The sequence below is a fragment of the Elephas maximus genome, chromosome 13 (assembly GCF_024166365.1).
Source record: "Elephas maximus indicus isolate mEleMax1 chromosome 13, mEleMax1 primary haplotype, whole genome shotgun sequence".
In the NCBI taxonomy this organism is placed as follows: domain Eukaryota; kingdom Metazoa; phylum Chordata; class Mammalia; order Proboscidea; family Elephantidae; genus Elephas; species Elephas maximus.
This window is the reverse complement of record NC_064831.1, coordinates 58,037,072-58,058,153: the sequence shown is the minus strand read 5'-3', so window position 1 is coordinate 58,058,153 and position 21,082 is coordinate 58,037,072. Positions and strand designations below refer to the sequence as shown.

Genomic DNA, 21,082 nt, shown 5'->3' with positions numbered 1-21,082 from the left:
GTTGGGGCCAGACCAGTGGTTTTTACATTCTGAGTGTTGCAATCCTGTGGTCTGGAGGGGGGGGGGGGCAGGGTGGGGGTGGGGGAGTGGCGCTCAATGTGTCTGTTTTCCAGATTAGGGTTCTGGGTAAGATTTCCTTTTAATTAAAGATCTGTTGCTATAAACCTGCTTGAAAAGCCGCTGGTCCACAAGGTTATTTTTCCAGAGTCCTTTTTCAGGGCTGACATTCTACTTGCCATGAGTCACAGAACCCTGGGTTTTAGGGTAAAAAGATGGGGAAGGATCCAGGCTCCTGCCACCCTTCTCCCATCGGGGGCTGAGCTATTGGGAGCAGAAGAGGGAGCAGGAGCTATTAGATGATGTTAAGATTGGAAACGTTCATGTCAGCTCAGGCCCCACTTCTCCCTCACCCCCTCCTCCCCCATCACCTAGACAACCCTGGCAGACACTAGGCTGTGGTTCCCCCTTCTCCCCCTCCCCTCCAACTTCCCAACCCTGCCCTACCTCAGCCCAAAGCTTCTCTGGGTCTGGAGGTCTGAGTTCCACCATTAGGACTGCCCTTTGTGGGCATGGAAAACAGATTCTAGGGGGGGACCCCAAACCCCTGAAATAATCCTGGTTTGCATGTTGAATTTGCGTGTCTTCCTGGCAGATGTGTTGACAGCAAAAGTTATCACCTGGCCAGGGCAGCGTGAGCAAAGGCATTTGTTGTGTTTGGGGAGGCTGGGGACAAGCAGGTCTGGGATCCCAGGGGGGCCTGAAACGCTTCAGTAAACAACCCCAGGAGACGACAGTGGGTCACTGGGGATGGGAGTGGGCTGGGCAAAGGGAGTGGGGTGAGCCAGGAGGTCAGGGGCAAAGGGCTCCTGAGGTTTAATCTGTCCAGGGGTTATCTCCAAGGACCTGGAGGCTGGGGCTGGAGGCCTGGAAGGCATAGGGGTCCAGTCTGGGCTCCTGATAATGGTGAAATGGGGCCAAGTTAGGGGTGGAAAAAGAGGAGTTGGAAGGGATGGGAAGGGGACATAGAAAACTTACTGGAATTTGTGCCCTCAAGTTACATCGTGAATAGTCGGGGGTTCATTTAAGGGGTGAGCAGGAGCTTTGATACCACGCAAAAAGAGCTAAGATTGCATTCCTAGCCCAAGCTCAGCCATAAGGAGCAGGAGGACCTTGGTCAAGTTCCAGCTTTTGGTTTCTTCAACAATAAAATGAGCGGAGGGAGATGTTTGGATTAGAGCAGGGGCCAAAAATTAATACAAATGATAAACTTGTTTTAGCAGCAAAACTTTTTTGCTTTAGTATAAACTTATGTAAAAATTCCATATCTGAAATGGACAAAACTGTCTCTTTACCCCATAAGAAAGTGCCTATGGTATTGGATCCATGCAGGAGACCTGGGTTCAATTCCTCGCCAATGCGCCTCGTGCACAGCCACCACACTTTTGTTTCAGTGGAGGCTTGCGTGTTGCTAAGATGCTGAACAGGTTTCAGCAGATCTTTCAGGCTAAGATGGACTAGGAAGAAAGATCTGACAATCTACTTCCGAATACCAGCCAGTGAAAACTCTATGGATCCCAATGGTTGGCTCCACAATCGATCTTGGGGATGGTGCAGGATGAAGCAGTGGGTTAATGCAGTTGTGCATGGGGTCACCTTGACTAGGGCTGACTCAATGGCAGCAAACAACAGCAGCAAGGAACTGGGTAATTTCTGAGGTGCCTTCCAGCCCTGACCTTCTTGGTTGAGGTGCTCAGTAAGTGCATGTTGAAGGTATGCTCTCGAGTCCTCTTGCTGACAATCTCTGCCCAAGACCACCAGAATTAAAGGGTCCTGGACTGGTGACCACAGGAGTCCCAGCTCTACTCTAGTCCACTGTGGAATTCTGGCCAGTAGCTGCTGCTGAAAAGATGCCAAAATGGCCCGTAGTGAAAGGTCTGCAAATGCCTGCAGTAGGGAGTTAGTAGGTGTGGTCCTTAAGAATTGGGGGCTCTAGAGCCAGCCTACTTGAGTTTGATACCTGGTTTTGCACTTACTAGCTGTTTCCCGGATGTTAGGTTACTCAAACTCTGTCCATCAGAGATTAATAATGCTACATATGGTACAGTGTTGTTGTGAGGATTAAATGCTTAATTGGTGTGAAGCACTTAGAACAATGCCTGGCACAGGAAGCCCTCAATAATTAATCTTATTTTTATTCTAGACCTAGACGGGTCCCTTTCATCATACGACTCAGTACAGTCAGCCCTGTGGTTGACCAGTATCTCTCACCAATGCAGGCCCAAGGGGTGGCTTTTGACCACCATGTGCCCATCGTTCTGGTTTTTCCTGTAGCACACATGGCTTGTGACCATAATGTCTACATAATTCAGTAGCCTTGAATGTGATTTTCAAAGGGCTGGTCTTAAGTCATTGGTGTTGAAATCCACTGAGTTGTGAGCAGTGACAAACGTTTTAAAAAATGAAAAAGAAAAGAACAGGATGGAAAATAATCAGAGTGCACCACATGTAATTAGGCTAAGTATTAAGTATTGTTTGTTGACACTTCTGTTCGTGTGTGTGCATGCGTATGTACTGGGTTGTGACGGAACATGTATTTCTACTGAGGGTTGCAGTGAAAAAAGTTTGAAAGCTATTATCTGGCGTCACTCAGGGACTTTCCAAAGGGCACCCTGAGGACATCCTTGGGTGGCTTGGCTGCTAACTGAAAGGTTGGGAGTTCAAGCCCAACGTGAGGTGCCTTGGTTCCAAAAAAAAATTCAGGAAAAGGGCTCCCTGAGCTGAGCTAAGGAGGGCTGCTGTCTTAGGAAAGCAGACTCAGTTTGATGTGCAAGACTGAATAATCTTAGGCAATCTGTCCACCCCTCGGTGAAGCTGAGACATTGGCCTGCACTGGGGGCTGGGGTAAGGGAGGAGGGGAGAGTCTCACACGGGAAGTTGGGGAGATTTACAGGGTGAGGCAAATGCCCTGATACATGAATCAAATGATGGGAATTTGGCAAGTAAGAAAAGATGGGGCAGCCTGTGCCTCCACCGTGTGTGCGAGCGCACGTGCAAGTGCACACACACAGACTCATTTAAGCACAAACTAAGGTGTTTAGCTGTCCTTGCTCTTTTTTACAATATTATCTGGGATACCTTATTCCCTGGGGTTGCTTTGTGGCTCCAGAAACCCCTTTTGTCTTTTTTTTTTTTTTCCTTTAATGACCCAGGCAGACTCATTTCAAAATGACTACGACTGGCTTTCCTGTACCCCTTACCCCCTCCCATCTCAGATGTCACCTGCTCCCCTGGTTCCCAGCTACCTTTGTCATCTTTGACCCTACACAGACTCCCTTCCAACCAGGAAGACTGGCCTCCCATCCCATAGACAGTCCTAGTAGAGATTTAGACTCTCCAGGGGTCTGCAGTCATGCCACAGCCTTGGGCAAGGGTTGCTGGCTTTGGAAAGGGGGGTTCTAGGAAACTGTCAGCTGGGGAGGTGTCCTGAGAAAGAAATGGAAAAAGCATTGAAAGCATTGTTGAAAATGTGGGCAGTTGACACACTTGGACCACCATTTGCTTTTCCTTAATCTGGGATTAAGTGGGTGGGCGGTAAAGTTGCTTTCCAGTATTTCAAGCCTCTACTCTCATCTTGCCCTCTGTCTTAGTCATGTAGTGCTGCTATAACAGAAATACCACCAGTGGGTGGCTTTAACAAAGAAAAATTTATTCCCTCACAGTCTAGGAGGCTATAAATCCAAATGCAGGGTGCCAGTTCTAGGAGAAGGCTTTCTCTCTCTGTCCGTTCTGGGGAAAGATCCTTGTCATCAATCTTACCCTGGTCTGGGAGCTTCTCAGCACAGAAACCTTGGGTCCGAAAGACGAGCTTTGCTCCCGGTGCTGCTTTCTTGGCGGTATCAGTTCTCCATGTCTCTCTGCTCGCTTCTCTCTTTTATATTTCAAAAGATATTGACTCAAAATACAATCTAATCTTGCAGATTGAGTCCTGCCTCATTAACATAACAGCCACTAATCCTACCTCATTAACATCATAGAGATAGGATTTACAACACATAGGAAAATCACATCAGATGACAAAATGGTGGACAGTCACACAATACTGGGAATCATGGCCTAGCCAAGTTGATACACACTTTTGGGGTACACAGTTCAATTCATGACACCCCCTCACTTGGGTCCCCTGATTGGAGCATGGTGTCTCTACAAAGCCAGGACATGGGTAAATCAGGAGAGGGAATTGACTTCAGCCCAGGAAAACAAAAAAAAAAAAACCAAACCCAGTGCCATCGAGTCGATTCCGACTCATAGCGACCCTATAGGACAGAGTAGAACTGCCCCATAGAGTTTCCAAGGAGCGCCTGGTGGATTCGAACTGCTGACCCTTTGGTTAGCAGCTGTAGCACTTAACCACTACGCCACCAGGGTTTCCTCATGTACTTTAAGAGGGGTTTATCATATTGGGGGCTTTAAATCAAGTCCATAACACTCTGGGTATCACCTGTGTTGACCACATGTTTGCTTCGAATTGGCTACAGGCCATGACCACAGTGAGAGTGGACAGGTCACCTCAGCTCTTTAAATGCCACCTTCACCTGCAGAAGGGGTGTGAGGATAAAATAAAATACTACGTGGACATTCCCCAGTACAGTGCCTAAAACAGTGCAAAATGGGTGTGCAACAGCTTGATCAGTTGTCATAAACATCCTTCCAATGATAATGCATCTTATACTTTATGCAAAAATTACTGAAAAACAACATAGAGCAAACACCAACCATAACCCAACTATGCTTAAAAAGAAAGTCCTACGCAAATACTCACCAGACCGCTCTTTCCATTTCCCAGACTAAATTGCTGTTAACAATCCGGTGTGCATTCCTCTTTTTATTTTCTCCACGTTTGCATGAGCTAATTCATCTATCATACTTTTTCTCTTCATATGCACATGCTTTTTTAAAAAATACAGGCGGTCCGGAGATTACAGATTAGTTCCATTACTAAGTCTGTCTTTAAGTTGAAATTTATACTAAGTTAGAACAGTTAGGTATGGTTCATATCTGACGTCAGTGTCTTAGTCATCTAGTACTGCTGTAACAGAAATACTACAAGTGGGTAGTTTCAATAGGGAGAAATTAATTTTCTCACAGTCTATCTAGCAGGCTAGAAGTCCAAATTCAGGGCATCAGCTCCAGGGGAGTCTTTCTCTGTTGGCTCTGGAGGAAGGCCCTTGTCATCAGTCTTCCCCTGGACTAGGAGCCTCTCCACATAGGAACCCCAGGTCCAAAGGATGCATGCTGCTCCTAGCACTGCTTTCTAGGTGGTATGAGGTCCCCACTGCTGGGTCAGAGGGAATGGCACATGTTAATTTTGATAGGCATTGCAAAAATACGTTCTAAAGGTTGTGGTGATGTACACCAACAATGTATGATATGAGCACATTCATTTTCTTACTGGATGTTGTCTTTTAATTTTTTCCAAACTGATAGGCAAAAAATAGTGCCTCACTGTTTTAAGTTGCATTTCCATAAGGCCAACCATCACTTTATGTTTTTTTTTTTTTTTTTTTTTGGAGGTTTGCACTTTCTGCCTGTAAATTGCCTTTTCAAACCTTAACCCATTTTTTATATTGGACTTCTCATTTTTTTCTTGTTAATTTGTAGAGTGCTTTCTGTATAATAAGGACATTTACCCTTTATCTCCTGCATGTGTTGTAAATATTTTTCTCCACTCTGTCATTTGTCTTCTGACTTTGTGATATCATTTGCCATTCAGAAGTTTTAAATATTTCATATTGTCAGATGTGCTCATTTTTCCTTTATGACTTCTGTGCTTCTTGGCTTGTTTAGAAAGCCTTTCTTCTCTGCTTTCCTGGCCCCTTTCTACATTCTTCGTTCACTCCCCAGAGACAGCTGGCAATGAATGTCCTCATTGAGCCCTGCTCTGGCCCTCACACCAGCATCTTGGGTTCCTTATCTGTCAACACCATGTAATAATGTCTGCTGATTGGAAGTGTTACACTGTGTCAGGAGAACACAGAGCAAGGAAAGAGTGGAGGAAGCAAGATAGTCTGAGAAGGCAGTGAAAGAAGTGGGTTGGGACTCCGTGGAGCACAAGGGTTGAGAAAGCAGAGATGAGAGGTGAGAGGCATTTCATGACCTTGAACTGAGTATCTAAAATTTGAGCTAGCTGACTGTGTTTTTAAAGCCAGCAGCATCTTGGAAAAGAATTGTTTAATTTTTTTCAAAACCCATTTGTTCTTTACAAGCGCTACACAGTGGCTGGTCCCCACATCTGGGAGGCAATATAAAAACCTCCTGCCAGACCCAAAATGAGAGAAAAAGAAATTGGAAAATAGGACCTCAGCTCAAAAGCATGTCTCCTTTTGAGTGAATTTTAATATATATTCCAAGCTCCATAGATCAAATGCTTAAAAAAAATTTTTTTTTAATTAGAAAAATAAGAATACTACAGTAAGAGTGGAAACCCTGGTGCCATAGTGATTAAGAGCTAGGGCTGCTAACCAAAAGGTCGGTAGTTTGAATCCACCAGGGACTCCTTGAAAACCGTACGAGGCAGTTCTACTCTGTCCTATAGGGCCACGATGAGACAGAATCGACTCCACAGCCATGGGTTATAATAAGAGTCTGAGTTCCTTACCTCTCCACAGTTCATAAGGAGCCTTGGTTGTGCAGTGGTTAAAGTGCTCCCCTGATAACCAAACCCATCAGCTGCTCCACAGGAGAAAGCTGTGGCAGTCTGCTTCTGGAAAGATTTACAGCCTTGGAAACCCTATGGAGCAGTTCTTCTTTGTCCCATAGGGTCACTGTGAGTCGAAATTGACTTGATGGCAGCGGGTTTTTTGTTTTTCTGCAGTTCATCAAACAAACGACAACAACCCACGCAGCCACAAATACAGAACATCTACCCTGCACCAGCTCTCGTTCCTTAAAACGAGCAGCCCTGGAGGTGAATAGGACGTGACTTGGATTGTTTGGGATCACTGCAGCTCTGATGCCTGGTGAGAAACCACTTTAATTCTCCTGGAATCCAGTTTCTGGGGTCAGTGGAGTTGGCGTGACCCACCCAGGCAATTTGCCCTTTGGTGTCCTTTTGAACCTTGAGCCTTGAAGAACCTGGTTTCATAAAGTCACCTTTACATCAAATAATAGCCTAGTAACCAACTCAGTGGAGACTGTTTTGCCTCAGGCTTCGGGCTCTTTTGAAGAATTGTCCGTGTGCAGTCGGTTTTGAGAAACAGGAACTCTGGGGTCAGACTGGCAGCTGTGTTTTAGGGTAAATTGTTATTATGTAAACATTGTTCCAGGGCCTTTTTCCAGGGCAATGACAGTAAGATGGGATATAAGCGTCTTTAGAGGATCACTTATCTCTGGAACATTTCTGACTCCCTGTTTGAAACGTTAGGAGCCCTGGTGGCATGGTGGTTAAAGCACTTAGCTGCTAACGGAAAAGTTGGTGGTTCAAATCCACCCACTACCCTTTGGAGACAAAGATGTAGCAGTCTGCTTCCATAAAGATTTACAGCCTCGGGAACTCTATGGGGGCAGTTCTACTCTGTCCTATAGGTTCACTATGAGTTGGAATCAATTCTGTGGCAATAGATTTATAGTCAAAATGTTACCTTGATTTGCAAATTGTGTATATTCAATAAACTTCAGTCAATATCTATTCTGGCTTAATATGATTTTTATTTTAAAACTCGAGTATTGTTCAATGACCCCAACTGCAGCATCTGTTGTCCCTGACTCTGGGCCTCCACCGCCAGGCAAAGAAGTTACTCCACCTCTCCCCTACTACTCTTACCGTTCCCACCAACTCTCACTCTTCTTCCCTCTGTTTCAGGGATTCGGCTTAGGGCCTTTGCTCTGCATATCTTTAGGCTTCTACCCTCTCTCCAGCTCCTCAGTGTGGGTCACCCTCTTGGTACTCACACTCACGCTTTCTAAAAAAGAGGATGTGATTGGCTCAGTTAGTCACCATGTCCTTTTGGAGCTGTCTCATTGGCTGCTGGCCAATCCATAGCCAACCGTTCTTGGGTTCATTGCCCACCCCTGCTCCACGGTGGCAGGGTGGAGTGGTCAGCTATCCTCAAAAGGAGCTCCAGGTGGGCGTTAAGGCTCAAAGAGTGAAATAAGCTTCTGTCCAATGTTTACTCCTTCCAGCAGCAGACACAACTACCAGCTTTGACATCTGGCTTCCCAGTTTATAGCAGATTAGAAGCAGTTAATGGTAATGAGAGGAAATGGAAGATGAGAAAGCATTTACAATCATTAGCTAAACCTTTATTAATCAACCAACATTTATTAATCCCTGTCTAAGCAATAAGATGGGGCTGCTAAAAGCCTACAGTGAGGAAATAGGACAAAAATTATGACATAAAAAATTATAATTGAGATATAAGAACTCAAGAAGCTACCAATTGGGACCATTTAGTGTCAGTGCAAGCCCTAGACCCTTCGGTAACCCCGTAAATCAAAACCAAACTTTTTAAGCAATAAGATGGGGCTGCTAAAAGCCTACAGTGAGGAAATAGGACAAAAATTATGACATAAAAAATTATAATTGAGATATAAGAACTCAAGAAGCTACCAATTGGGACCATTTAGTGTCAGTGCAAGCCCTAGACCCTTCGGTAACCCCGTAAATCAAAACCAAACCCATTGCCTACAAGTTCATTTCAACTCATAGTGACCCTAGAGGACAGAGTAGAACTGCACCATAGGGTTTCTGAGGTTGTAAATCTTTACAGAAGCAGACTGCCATATCTTTCTCCTGTGTAGCGGCTGATGGGTTCAAAGCACCGAGCGCTTAACCACTGTGCCACCAGGGCTCTCAGTAACCCCAGTCCACTCCATATTACAGCACTGAATTATACTTGAGATTCAGAATAGCCCTGAGACATGGAAATGTTAAGCTGGATTCTGAAGGCTCTAGTCAGTGGTTAACCAGACAAAAACCAAACCCATTGCCATGGAGTTGATTCCAACTCATAGAGACTCTATAGGACACAGTAGAACTGCCCTGTAGGGTTTCCAAGGCTGTAAATCTTTACAGGAGTAGACTGCCACATCTTTGTCCCATGCTCATCGGTTAAAAACAACTTAAAATACTTTATTGATGTGTCGTCATGTCTTCTTTCCATTGACAAAAATTATCTGCAGGCCAACTTGTATCATCTCTGTGGAGACATCCAACTTTCATGCCTTTTCCGTCTATTCCGGATACTCTTGAGACTGAGTTATGGGCTCTTGGCATGAATTTCAACCCTAGATGTCAAAATACTTGTCTATATTCCACAACCGCCCTCTTCACTAACAACTACAGCTGCCGCTCCTATTTCAAATAGCTCCTACTGGGTTTCAAGCACTTCCCCAGGCACTTTACATACATAAATCCTTTCGAGAACCTTACACCTATAAGGGGGCAGTATAATGCCCCCCTTGTAGATGAGAAAGTCAAGCAAGGTGCTCGTAAATCTGTGCTGGCCCCATGGGGTGGGATCAGAGCCAGATTAAGGCATATGAGGGCCTTAAGCATTAATAATCTATGGTGCCCCCTCCTCTGCTTACACACGCATTTGAATGGAATACATATACACATGTATATGTGTGTGTGTGTGTGTGTTTGTCTGTCTTAGCTATCCATGATATAACTTTTCTTTTAATGTGACTTTAATATTAGCAACTGAACACAAAAGTAGCTTGTGCCATTTTAGCAGAATGAGATGAACTGGTTTGTAAAATTTTGAGTGGTGGCAGGATTCCAAGATTTTTACTAGATACCACATTTTCTACAAAAGGAATATTCCACAACAAAGAAAATGAGTCAGTGAACTTGGTTGTTTCGGTAATCAATGTAAAATTCTGTTAATCTCCCACAAAGAAGAATTGACTTTCATCAATTTTCTTTAAACAGCTCAAACTTCAATTTTGATGCTTGTTTCATAATAAATGCTATAATTATAAATAAAAAATGAAAAGATGTTAAAAGAGAATTTAATGATCAGAAAACAAATATTACAACACATTACTATATTTATTTTTAGACAGATCTTTCATCTCTAACATGTTATAACTGAAAGCATTTCTTTCTATTCTTTGCTCTTACAAATTCTTTGATGATTTTGTCACAATTAAGTGGCTGAATGATATCTGCTTCCATACATTAATAAGGATAATTAATCGAGTCTTTCTTGAATCATTGTTATATGCTGAGGGTTTTTCAGTCTCTTTAGGGATGAAAATGAGCATTCTGTTGTGCAGTTTGTGATCATTAAAATTAGGAATACACATAAAGCAATTTCAACATTGGGACATATGCATTGTACTTTATCTTCTATTATGGAATCATACATTCCTACGTGAGTAAAATTTGTCTTTCCTGAATCTGTAAACTTAGTTCTTATGTAAGAATGAAATTGTTACACTTCTCTGTAAAGGTCTATACTTAAGACTTTGGAATAAGCCTGCACTAATTTCTTTGATGCCTTCATAAATTCTTCATCAGGAATATCCACGCCCTTTGTTGCTTTCTTGGAAGATGAATTTAGAATACACTAATTGTTGCAAAACAGAAACATATTTTGCACAATAAATAAATATTGAATTTTGTGTCCTCAGTTAAAGTACGTAATACTTCGTTTATTAGCATATATACATTAAGATTAAACAACAGATAATAAAAAACAAAACTCACTTGATACATAAATTAAAACTTTTCATGTTAGATAAATATTAATATTTCCAATTTTTTTAGAAGTTTGCTATGTTAATATTATATGCAATTATTATCCATGTTAGAATTATATTAGATGTATGCTAGATTGCATCTCGGTATATGCTGAATATATTTTAAAGCTCAAGTTATAAATATTATTGTTTACAAAATTTAGGATGTAACTTTGTGTGTCAATGCTATACTGTTAAAAAGTAACTTGATCAAATTCATTGCAATAGTGGACTTATTCCAGTTTCCTCCCTTTTGCACATCATCTGGGACTAGAGCTCCCATTGGTCGTTTACCAGGATATGTGCAAGAGCATACCCTTGTGTTTATATCATGGCAAAGAGCATTGCTGGCCCACCTGGCTGGAGTTGGTGGCTCAGCATATGTAGATGTACAAAACAGTTCTTTCAAAATGGATCAAAGACCTGTTTTCTACTAATATAATCTGTCCTTGCCCAGTAGCTGTTTGTGTTGGATCAAGTGCACATTAGGTGAATATAACAAGAGTTAGACTCAACAGCTCATTCCTACCCATTGTTCTTGTTAGACCGAAATAGTGCACTCCCAAGAGACTTGGCAAGATAAGGAGTTTCAATTACATGGGAGGGGACTGTAGGAGACAGATGTCAGTGAAGGTACTGAAGTGGTAGGGGCCTCATAGCTTAAAAAACCTTTTGCATGGGTGCCCTTGTGACCCTGCATGAACTTTATTTCTGGCCACGCATTCTCACGCACTGGAGCTGGTATCAATTTCATTTAGTGCCCTGCTAGTTTCTTTCCACTGAGGCACTCGCTTTTCTTTGTGTTCTCTCTGCTTGGCATCTATGGGTCTTTGCTTTGGACAACTGGTGCCCCTCTTTTGTTGATGCCCTAAGCATGTGCTTACCTTGTTTATTGGATAATCCATTTCTGAGTGGGAGTATGGAGTGGGCCGGACATGAAAGTCTTGATGAAGAGCTAGCCAGGTTAGGGATTAAACCATACTTCCTAATCTAGGCTGGTTTAAACCCATTGCTGTTGAGCCAATTCCAACTCATGACGACCCTATAGGCCAGAGTAGAACTGCCTGCATAGTGCTTCCAAGGCCGTAATCTTTGTGGAAGCAGACTGCCACATTTTTCTCCCGAGGAGTAGTTGGTGGGTTTGAACCTCTGACTTTTGGTTAGCAGCTGAGCGCAGAGCTACTGCGTCATGAAAGCTCAGTTTAACTGGGTGATCCTGACTCAAGTTTCACTCCTTTTTGTTCTCCTTACATATTTATAAAGTTGTTTTTGTTGTTGTTGTTGAAGTTGCAGTGAGACCATTAAAGGAAAGCAGCAACACCCTGTAGGCAGGAGTGTGTGGGATGAAAAGGGTAAGGCTCAGAGTCAGAAACTTCTCCAGAAACAAAGTCAAGGTCGTCTGGGCCAGCTGCCTTCTCCCACTCCTTCACCCGGGAATGCTCCTTCCAGAGCTGATGGTAGAGGTCCTGGGTTTTGTTTTTAAGGAGGAGTAAAGTTGTTTCTGTACATATCACATGCGTGTAGCCAAAGAACTCAACACTGGATATTCTAAATAACCATTTCTTTAGGTTTTTCTAAGCTTAAACTTGCAGCTATTTAGATTCATAGCAATCCATAGAAACGCCTTCACACAGCAAGAATTTCAGATTGTACCATGTTTTTATCCAGGACCATTATTAAAAACAGCCATAACAAAAAGTTCTACATCACTTCTAAGCTATGTGTGTCAGGATCCCTGCAGGGGATCTATGTAATCTGAGGAGACTTTAATAAAGGGACTATTTATAAAGAGGTGTGGGAACAGTTTAGGGAAACCACTAAGGGATAGTGCAGCACCCTGGGGCTAACAACAGTGGGAGCAATTACCAGCCTGAAGGGGTAAAAGAAGAAAGTAGTCAACAGTACCAATACAGGGTGGCTGTATGGAGAGGATCCCTGACAGGAGCTGTGGCCTTAGGTAGAGGGACAAAGTCAAACCATAGTGACCTAGCAGGGAGGAAACCAAAGACATGTATCACTCCCTCACTTCCCTCTGCCCTTTCTTTCTTCAACCAGTATTTCCCATTTGCCAAACCCTATGGGAAGCCTGAGAGCAAGAGATGCTATTGATTCAGTTCCCGGAGGTCAGCCTCCTGGGGTACAGAATAGGGTGGGAACAGATGCGGGGGGGAGCTGGAAAGGCAAATGCAAGATGTCCAGATGTCCAGCACTTCCATTATTAATAAGCACTCAGTGTCCCTGCAGAATAGAAGTCGAAATTAGCCTCTGAGAGGGAAACCAGTAAGAATTAAAAGAAAAAAAAAAAAAAAGGATGAACTCAGCCATCTGTGGTAAATTAGTTACCTATTCTTGCTAACAAATTACTTCAAAACTCAGCAGCATAAATAGACATTTATTATCTCACACAGTCTCTGTGGGTTAGGAATCTGGGAGTGGCTTCTCGGAGTGGTTCTAGCTCAGGGTCTCTAACGAGGTTGTCAAGAAGCTGGCCAGGGCTGTAATCATCTAAAGGTTTGACTGGGACCGAAGGATCCACTTCCTAGGTGGCTCACTTACCTACCTTGCAAGTTAGTGCCAGTCGTTGGCAGGAAGCCACAGTTCTTCACCACGTGGACCTCTCCACAGGGCTGCCTGAGTGTCTGCAGAGCAAGGCAGTTGGCTTCCCCCAGAGCAAGTAATCCAAGAGAGCAAAGCAGAGAGGAAGCCATAATGCCTTTTATGACCTAGTCTCAGGAGTGACACACCATCCACTTCTGCCGTATGCTATCCATTAGAAGCAAGTCACAGGTCCAGCTCACATTAAAAGGGAGGGGAATTATGCTCCATATCTTGAAGAGGGAGTCCTGGTGGCCCAACAGTTAAGCACTCAGCTGTTAACTGAAAGGTTAGCTGTTTGAACCCACCCAGCAGCTCCCTAGGAGAAAGACCTGGCAATCTGCTCCCGTATAGATTGTTGGTGCTGTTGTTCGGTGCCGTTGAGTTGATTCCAACTCATAGTGACTGTTACGGATTGAATTGTGTACCTCTAAAATATGTGTCCAATTTGGCTAGGCCATGATTCCCAGTATTATGTGGTTGTCCTTCATTTTGTGATCTGAAGTAATTTTCCTATGCGTTGTAAATTCTAATCTCTGTCTGTGGTTAATGAGGCAAGATTATGTTAAAGAGGATTAGGGTTGGATGCAACACACTTACTCAGGTCACAGCCCTGATCCAATGTAAAAGAAGTTTCCCTGGGGTGTGGTCTGCATCACCTTTTATCTTACAAGTGATAAAAGGAGAGAGAAGTAAGCAGAGAGATTGGAACCTCATACCACCAACAAAGAACCGCTGGGAGCAGAGCTCATCCTTTGGACCTGAGGTCCCTAAGCTGAGAAGCTTCTAGACCAGGGGACAACTGATGACAAGGACCTTCCCTCCAGAACTGACAGAGAGAGAAAGACTTCTCTTGCAACTGACACCCTGAATTCAAACTTCCAGCCTCCTAAACTGTGAGAGAATAAATTTCTGTTTGTTAAAGCCACCCATTTGTGGTATTTCTGTTACAGCAGCACTATATAACAAGACAAGAACCTTAAATACAACAGAACGAAACACTGCCTGGCCCTGTGTCATCCTCATAATCATTGCTATGTTTGAGCCCATTGCTGCAGCCACTATGTCACTCTATCTTGTTGAGGGTCTCCCTCTTTTTCACTGACCTTCTACTTTACCAAGCTTGATGTCCTTCTCGAGGGACTGGTCCCTCCCAAAACATGTCCAAAATATGTGAGACAAAGTCTCACCATCCTTGCTTCTAAGGAGCATTCTGACTGTATAGTCTAGAAAACTCTATGAGACAGTTTTACTCTGTCATATAGGGTTGCTATGAGTTGAAATCGACTTGACAGCACCTAACAACAACAATATCTTGAAGAGAGGAGTAGGAAATAAGTTGTAGACATATTATAAAACCACAACATTAAAGATTATAAGGTTGTATGATTGACGAGTTTGGGGAAGACTTGAAACTATACTGAAACATGACCATCATCAAGCAAGGTGAAATCTCCCCAAGCATATTGTACTCTGCCCGAAGAAAGAGCAAAGTTAAGAGGAGGGGTTAATTTCTAAAGCATCTATGAGAGGACAGCCCAGATGGATGATACTGTACAGAAAAAGGTAAACCCAATGGACACAAGTTTTCCAGTAAAAGGAGAGGCATACTTGGTATAGGGACCAAATCTGGATAAAGTATCTGTCAGGATTATACATTTCCTCTGACTGAAGGATGTCTTCTGGGAAGGCAGTGTATTCAGTAAATATAAAGGATCCCCTCTATTTAATATCAATGAATTACTGACTGTAGCTGCCCATCAGTGACTTAGACCTGAGCAGTTTCAGACCTGCAAAGCTAAGGATTAGAAGGACCCCAGATAGCTGAGATCTCACCCAGGCTTTGCCTCCCTGCAGAGCAATCACTGCCCTGTGTAATATTGTTATCTCACCCTACCTTTTGTTACAGCAAAGTCTCTTCTGCAAAAATTCGTGTGATAATAGGGCACTGATTATGATAGCAAGATGGTAAACAACCCTAAAGTCCAGCAATTAGGAGCTAGTTTCATAAACAGAACAAGGGGATACTACATGGTTTAAAATCAGGGAAGGTGTGCATCAGAGTTGCATCTTTTCACCATCTTTGTTCCGTTTGTATGCTGAGCAAATAATCTGAGAAGCTGGAGTATATGAAGAAGAACATGGCATCAGGATTGGAGGAAGACTCATTAACAACCTGTGTTGTGCAGATGATACAACCTTGCTTGCTGAATGCCAAGAAGGCTTGAAGCACTTACTTATGAAGATCTAAGACCACAGCCTTCAGTATATATTACACCTCAACGCAAAGAAAACAGATAGCCTCATAACTGAACCAATAAGAAACATCATGATAAACGAAGAAAATATTAAAGTTGTCAAGGATTTCATTTTACTCGGGTCCACAGTCAACACCCATGGAAGCAGAAGTCAAGAAACCAAATGACTTATTGCATTGGGCAAATTTGCTGCCAAAAACCTCTTTAAAGTGTTGAAAAGCGAAGATGTCACTTTAAGGACTAGGGTGCGCCTGACCCAAGCCATAGTATTTTCAACAGCCTCATATGCATGAGAAAACTGGACATTGAATAAGGAAGACCAAAGGAGAATTCATACCTTTAAATTCTGGTGTTGGCAAAGAATATTGAATATACCATGGGCTACCAGAAAAACAAGCAATTCCATCTTGGAAAAAGTACAGCAGGGATGTTCCTTGGAAGCAAGGATGGCGAAACTTCATCTCACATACTTTGGACATGTTACCGGGAGGGACCAGTCTGGAAAAGAACATCATGCTTGGTAACATAGAGGATCAGCAAAAAAGTGGAAGACCCTCCATGAGATGGATTAACACACTGGCTGCAATGATGGGCTTAAACATAGCAATGATTGTGAGGTATCTTCCATTTTTGTCTAGGTTTCTAGAATAACACTTCCCCACAGGCCCACCCCTTAACTGACTTTTGGTAATTTCTCTTTGTTTCTGACTTTTATTCTAAGCCTATCCATCATGAGTTGAATCGTATCCTGCCGCCCCCAAATATGTGTCAACATGATTCCCAGTATTGTGTGGTTGTCCTCCATTTTGTGATTGTAATTTTATGTTAAAGAGAATTAGGGTGGGATTGTAACACCCTTACCCAGGTCACATTCTTGATCCAATGTAAAGAGAGTTTCCCTGGGGTGTGGCCTGCACCACCTTTTATCTCTTAAGAGATAAAAAGGAAAGGGATGTGAGCAGAGAGGGGGGACATCATACCACCAAGAAGGCAGCACCTGGAGCAGAGTGCATCCTTTGGACCTGGGTTCCTGCAAAGAGAAGCTTCTAGACCAAGGCTGATGACAAGGACCTCCCTTCAGAGCCAACAGAGAAGCCTTCCCCTGGAGCTGACGCCCTGTATTTGGACTTGCAACCTACTCGACTGTGAGAAAATAAATTTCTTCTCTTTCTTAAAGCCATTCATGTGTGGTGTTTCTGTTATAGCAGCACGAGATGACTGAAACATTATCTATCCTAATCCTTTTTGTGGCAAAACCGTCAAAAAGGAGAGGAAAGAATAAAGATACAATACTTAATTTAAAAAGACAGAAAACTGGGCACTCTTGCCCATTGTAAACTTCTGTTGAAAACAGGCACTCTCGTCCATTTTTGACAGAAGTTTAAAATGGAACATTCTTTTTTAGAAGGTAATTTGGAAGTATCCATTAAGTTTTTAAGTGTTCATAGTCTTTGGTTCATCTGTTCCACTTTTAGGAATTTGTCCTACAGAAACACGTACCGAAATGCATAAAACACAAGTACAAAAGACGTTCATTATAAATAATAACGAAAAATTATAACCAATTCATCAATAGAGGCGTGGTTAAATAAATTACGAAAATCATCCAGTAGTTAAAAGAGTGAGGTAGAGTTGTATTTGTTGTTGTTTGTCTTCGAGTTGATTCCAGCTCATGGCAGCCCTAAGTGTGCAGAGTAGAACCGCTTCATAGGGTTCTCAAAGCTGTGACCTTTCAGAAGCAAATCACCAGACCTTTTTTCTGAGGCCCCCCGTGTGGTTTTGAACTGCCAACCATTAACCATTTGCACCACCCAGAGACTCCTAGAGTAGTATTAAGTGACGTGTAATAACGATCAAGTTTGGCACAATATGTGCAGCAGAGGTTCTCAAACATTTGCTCTCAGGAGACCTTTATACTCTTAAAAAAAATTGTGAGGATCCCAAAGAGCTTTTGTTATGTAAGTTATATCTACTGGTATTTATAGTATTCAACATGGAAATTAAAATACTTTCGAATTTTATTTATTGATTCATTTAAAGTAACAATACTAAACTCATTACATATTAACTAAATCGCATCCTTCTTATCAAAATTAATTATATAAAAAAATTTGGTGAGAAGGCTGTCATTGTTTCATATTTTTGGAAATGTATTTGATGTCTTGCTTCACACAAGACAACGAGATTCTTAACTGTGCTTCTGCATTCCATCCATAGCGATACGCCTTTTTGGTTGAAGCACATGAAGACAACAAAGCCTCACACAGATATGTAGATGGAAAGGAAGGAGTATTTTAATAGCTTTTTCAGATCATTGTGGATATCCTTTGATAGTTCACGAAAACTTGACTAGCAGTAGCTTCTTAAAGGTTAGTTACATCGTGGAATCTGAAACCATATCAATGGTTTTTCCTACTCTATTACATTTAATTTTTTTTTTTATTACATTTAAGATCCTTTGGTTTATCTTCCACTATGAATTAATCTTTTACCTATGCATGATTTTATAACCTCATGCATTGGTCATTTGAAGAATATTGGTTCACTGAGTTACGTAGGTCTTTCTAACATCCACACAGTTCATTGACAGTATCAGAGCCATGTTTGTTATATCGTCACCAGTATCATCACTGATGTGTGTAAGTATTGATAAGCTAGCTGGACAGCTCAGAGGCAAATACAAATCTTCCAAAATTCGAATGTTTGCTTAAAAGCTTGAATTTCATCATTAGCAACCAATGCTGTCCATTTTCTTATGAGTAACAGGAACCCTGGTGGTGTAGTGGTTAACTGCTATGGGTGCTAACTAAAGGGTCGACAGTTCGAATCCGCCAGGTTCTATGGGGCAGTTCTACTCTGTCCTATAGGGTCGCTATGAGTCGGAATCGACTCGACGGCACTGGGTTTGGTTTTTGGTTTGACAGGCTTATTTCATTCATTTTTGAGAAAGCGTCTCTAAAATACCCAAGTTTGAACAACCGTACTGATCTGTCAGTCATTCTTTCATGTAAAACTGGTGTTCCATGAAAAAAGCAGTGAGTCCTTTCAGCCACAACCACCATCTTGTACTGATGTGCCAAAAACAATGGACACAAAAGGAAAGAGGAGAGGCAACTGTTCAATGTTCTCTATGCCTTTTAGAAACATGGAGCTGTTTGTTTGGCCACATGCATGAAAGGTGATATTGTAGACATCAAGAGAATGGGCACTGTTCAAAAAGGAATGCTCCACAAATGTTACTATGGCAAAACTGGAAGAGTCTACAATGTTATCCAGCATGCTGTTGGCATTGTTGTAAATAAACAAGTGAAGGGCAAGATTCTTGCCAAGAGAATTAATGTAGGTATTGAGCATGTTAGGTGGAGCCTAGTGGTGCAGTGGTTAAGAGCTTGGCTGCTAACCAAAAGGTCAGCGTTTTGAATCCACCAGCCACTCCTTGGAAGCCCTAAGGGGCAGTTCTCCTCTGTCCTATAGGGTCACTGTGAGTCAGAATTGATTCGATGGCAATGTTTTTTTTTTTTTTGGTTTGGTTTGCTTTTTTACTGAGCATATTAAGTACTCTTAAGAGCCAAGATAGCTTCCTGGAACACATGAAGAAAAAAAATCAGTTAAAGAAGGAAACCAAAGAGAAAGGCAGATGGGTTCAATTGAAGTGCCAGCCTGCTCCACCTACAGAAGCACATTTTGTGAGAATCAAGGGAAAGGAGTCTGAGCTGCTGGAAACTATTCCCTGTGCATTCATGGCATAATAGGTATAAAAAAATAAATAAAATACTTTTTTAGAAAAAGTTTATTAATTTCTCCATGACATTGTCTATAATTGCCAATTGTTGTCGTTGCTTGCTGTCGAGTCGATTCTGACCCATAGTGACCCTATAGAACAGAATAGAGCTGCCCCACTGGGTTTCCAAGGCTGAAATCTTTATGGGAGCATATGGCCAAGTGTTTTCTCCTGCGGAGCCACCGGGTGGATTCCAACCTTGGACCTTTCTGTTAGCAGGGGGCTTAACCATTGCGCCATCAGGGCTCCTTATACAACACTTCTTTTAAACAAAACCAGTGAATTCAGCCGGCAACTCAAACAACTGCACAAGCACATCTCCTGGAGACAATCATTGTGCTTTGGAATGTAGCAAAAGTGCTTTGCATGCTTCCCATTTCATTATACAGAAGATCAAAAGGATGGATACTCGAGGGCTGACATTTAATAAAATGAATAACCTTTCCTGTTTCATCAAGAACATTCCTAAAGAAACTGGCCTTCCCACTACTGTGCATGCGAGGTGATGAAGGGCACGACGACCACCAGGTCATTGGCGTGGCCGCCTTGATTCATGCCAGGCACCAGCAGCTTTACCCACCAACGCCTTTTACAACATCAGTGCACCCACGCCATGAAAAAGGCGAATAGTATCTCAGTATTACTATAAAAATAGCTTTGGTCTTCTTCTTGTTGTTGTTAATTTCTGTCTAGTCAATTCTGACTCATGGTGGCCCTAAGTGTGCCACGTAGAACTGCTCCACAAGGTTTTCAAAGTTGTGATATTTCAGCAGCAGATCTCCAGGCCTTTCTTCTGAGGCTCCTCTGGGTGGGTTTGAAAAGCCAACCTTTTGACTAGGAGTTGAGCACTTAATCATTTGTGTTACCCAGGATCCTTTGGCCTTGTGGGTGCCCTGATAGGTCTCAAGGATCATCAGGAAGTCACAGACCACACTGAGAGTTGCTGGTATGGAATATAAGCCCCCTTGTGTTTTGGTTGTTTAATTAAAAAAAAAAAAAAAAGATATACACCGATGTGACAAAAGTCCTCACAGTGGCTACCTCTCACAGCAGAAAGTAATTAGGCAATGTTACTTTTTTACTTAGTATAATTTTACATTGTTTGAGTCATTTATAAGTATGAATTTCTTAAGTAATTACAAACACTAAAGAAAGACAAAAATCAGATTACTTTTAAACAACAATAATTATTTGAACAACATTTATTGCAACAACACCCAGAGAATATAAAATGTCTCTTAGAAATGTTTCCACACAGAAAATATGAAGAGATTAGATACATAAAGCATGAGCTTAAATTATTAAAAACAAAACAAGAGCAAACAAAAGCCTCCGCCTGAGAAATACTTCATTTCTCGCAAGGCTGGATGAAGGAACGGTTGCCTGTGTACTCCAGCAGAGGAATCCACCAGACCCGGGGCGCTAGAACGAATGACCATGCTCATACTTTTAGACGCAGTTTGAAAATAAATCTGAAACATATTCTCCATAGAAGGTGACAGGAATAGACGTGAAGTGTGACTTGATACCTTAGAAATCTCACAGCTTCCTTTCCAGAGGAAAGGAAAAAACAGGTACAAGATTGGGAACCTGCAAAGCAGGTACTGAGCTTCTCTCTTGTGCCTCCAGCCTCTCAGCTCTGCACCTTCTTCCCTCTTGAATGAGCTATGGTTCCCTCTTCCCTTTCAGGATCCAGTGCCTTCTG

The 21,082-nt window shown here is 42.4% G+C and overlaps 1 pseudogene; it reads left to right on the top strand.

Moving 5' to 3' along the window:
- Positions 1 to 18,681: 18,681 nt before the first annotated feature.
- LOC126087832 (60S ribosomal protein L21-like) lies at positions 18,682 to 19,345 on the top strand (annotated as a pseudogene).
- The last annotated feature ends 1,737 nt before the right edge of the window (positions 19,346 to 21,082 follow it).